This window comes from Peromyscus eremicus, chromosome 1 (assembly GCF_949786415.1).
Source record: "Peromyscus eremicus chromosome 1, PerEre_H2_v1, whole genome shotgun sequence".
NCBI classification, from domain to species: Eukaryota; Metazoa; Chordata; class Mammalia; order Rodentia; family Cricetidae; genus Peromyscus; species Peromyscus eremicus.
The window spans coordinates 62871577-62874930 of NC_081416.1; positions in this window are offsets into that span (position 1 = coordinate 62871577).

Sequence of the window (3354 nt, forward strand, 5' to 3'; positions counted from 1 at the left end):
CAATCACAGTGTGACCCAGAGCGACCTCAGTAGAAAGGCTGCTTTTGGACTATTACAGAGCTGCTGTTTATAGAAGCCCGTGTTAAACAACGGTCACTTTGGGGCATGGCCACTCAGCTGGAGCTGCAACAGAGGTGTGGGATGAATAGTGACAGTCGTGAAGCAAGCTGTGGCAGGACTGAGGACGCTGCCCATCCTCTGCTGGGCACTCAGTTGCCTGCTCAGTCCACCCTACAGCAACAACAGCGTCCGGTGTCGCTGTCCGCTCTGGAGAAACTCATCCCTAGGACTCTGACTCAGGCAGACCTTCCCCAGGAGCATCCCCTCTCCCGGGACATGTCCCTTCAAAGCCACACAAAGTCAGATGGACTCAACAGCTCTAATGGAACTTTATGATGGTGGAATTATGGTGGGGATGACCTTGAGATGACCTGGTGGGGACAGTGTGGGGAGCTGGGCAGGACAGTGACCAACCCTGACCCTAGGCTCAGATAGAATAGGCCCAGAACCACAGGCACCACTGTTAGAATGAAGCTGCTTCTGAGAAAATACCATAACAGCAGGGATTCTGGACCAACAGAGGGTACCACTGTTCAGGATCCAGTGGGCAGCAGGGATAGTTGGGGATCATAGCATTCTCCACTCCTGGGTGGAGGGTGGGCTGATCAAGAAAGGTGAGCTCTGTGGGGGAGTATACAGACAGGTATACTAAGTAAGTAATACGGCATACTAAGTAAGCTACCTGGCAGTAGCCATACACTGTGCTAGTGGAGGACTAGGCAGTGGCAGACAGTGCCACTCCAAGGACACGCAGGTTTGTGTGGGGTCACTCCTGGCTGGTGTGCAACCATTATGTAAGGCTGGGTAGATGGGGCGGATCTCATGTGGCCCAAGTCTCCCCCATGAGCCCTTGGAGGAGAATGAACGCCAAGCTCTGTGTAGGAGGCCGAGTTGTAGGTGATACCGTGCATACGTCTGTTAGGGTAATCATGTAAACACACCCTTTCGATTTGGTGTGCTCACTCTGTGAAGTGGTTCATCTTCCACTCACAGCACTGAACCTGTTAGCTGCTCCCCTGGCGTCTCAGCCCAGGATGCTGACGAAGCCACATAGGTAGTGCTGGCCCCCAGGAGAGGCCACACCCTGCAGGCTCACCATACCCTGCCCAACTCGTTAAGACACCTGCTCCCTCCTATCTCTTGGCACCAACTGCAATAACATCTATCTGCCAGGGAATAGCAGTTTCTTGAAGGTTAGGAGAGATCATACTTTATTAGTTAGTACACAGTCATGTGTAGATGTAAACAACCTTCTTATTAAATAAGAAACAGAACCAATGCAAAGAAGAAAGCCAAGAGGTCAGAGCTAAGAGCTAAAACCTTACCCTTCCTCCTGCGGTGGTCCTACCTCTCCGAACCAGAGCTACCCCTGTGTTAAAGTCTTTATATAGAGTTCCTGTCCTGCCTTCTCATTGATTGTAAACCCAACCACATGACCACCTCCTCACGGCCTGTCTGTATAGGCCTCCAGGTTTTCCATGATTGGTATTGAGATTAAAGGCATGTGTATCCAATAATGGCTGTATCTCTGAACACACAGAAACTTACCCAGCTCTGCCTACCAAGTGCTGGGATTACAAGCATACGCCACCACTGCCCTGCTTTCCTATGGCTTGCTAATAGCTCTGACCCCCGGGGCAACTTTATTTATTAACATACAAATAACATTTTAATACAAATAAAATATCACCATAGTCATGGTGTAATGAAATGATTTCAGAATTTGCAATGAAAGTTTGATAAGCCTGTTATAACTTACAGCCATCAATAAAAGACACAATTGACCCCAAAGATCTCTTCTTCAAACAGGACAGCCAGGCAGGATAGCAAAGCAGGCACACAGCTCTGGCCGCTAGCCCTGTAAGTTCATCTTTCTCTGTGACTCAGCTGGCCAATGACAGGAATTGCCCTGTGTTGTCAAGTACCTAGGCATTAAGTTAGACCCCAGAGATTTTAGAGCTAAAACAAACATGGTCTTGGGTAGGTCACCTGAGACCATGTTTCTCGGTGCATTGAACTCCAGCACAATACAGTAGTCTTCCGGCTGTAAAGACAGGTGCCATGCAAGTCTGTTTCTGAGACCAGAGTGCCCAGAAACACTGAGTGAGTGAGACCTGCCTGGCAGGACTAGCCCCAGGAATACGTGCCTATGCACGCATTCTAGGTCATAACTGAGGTTTGCATTGTTCAAGGAATATGCTGATGGGTGGCTTTTCAACTGCTCTTGCCAGTATCCTTCCCATGCCCTACTGACCCCAGCATCCCACAGATTAACACTAGACAGTAGCTTCGAGATGTTGGTGCACATCTCAAGTTTTGCATACTCCAGGTTGGGGACCAGCATCAAGTGGAGGGGGTGGGTGGCAGTACACATAGGCGATGACAGACCCTAGGCCCTGGGGGTCTAGGGTATCCTGGTGCTGTCCCAATTGCCTTCCCAGACTCCTCCATCCCAAGCCACCCTGAGCCAGGAGGTAAGACCTTGCATGGAACCCTCTGGCTGCTTCCAAAGGCATGCTTGTCTAGCTGAGCCCTCCTCACTGCTTCTGAAAAGGTGCTTGTCTAGCTGAGCCCTCCCTCGCTGCTTCTGAAGACATGCTTGTCTAGCTGAGCTGGCCTCTCACAGGCAGCATTAGCAGTTCTTCTCACCCCACTCCTCCAGCCTACCCAACTCTCATCCATTTCCCACCTTGTTTCTCCCTGTGTAGCTTTAAGGCTGGAGGCTGCCTTTACTTGAAGTGCCATCTACAGGAGCTGCCCCTCTGCTGTGGTGTCTCTCTGGAGACTGCATACAGAATGTCTCTGTGGTTTGCAGAGAGCATGCTTTCTAAGAATTGGATGCTTCCAGCACGAGAACACTGCAGCCCTTGGGCAGTGTGTTCCCCCGGCCTGGGTTCTTTTCAGGTCAGAAAGCAAGTTGGTTTTCATATCCGGTGGGACACAGTCACAAGTGGCCCTGGAGTAGCTTGCCCATGGCCGTGCTGGTCTTAGCTCTGAAAGTTCAGAGGTACATCTCTAAATGCCTAGGAACTGAGTGGAGGAAAATGGAGGCCACATCTAGGCTCTGTAGCTATTAGGGCTTGTTAGAAGAATCTGGAATGCAGGCAGTTCTGAGTAAGTACTGAGCACTGTGGTCTCCACTGCCACTGCTGTCACCACCACTGTCATCATAAATATGAATGATTGCTGTCATCATTACCACTATATAACCATCACCACCATCACTATCACCACCACCAACAACATCATCATTACCACACAGCCATCACTACCATCACCATCACCACCATCACT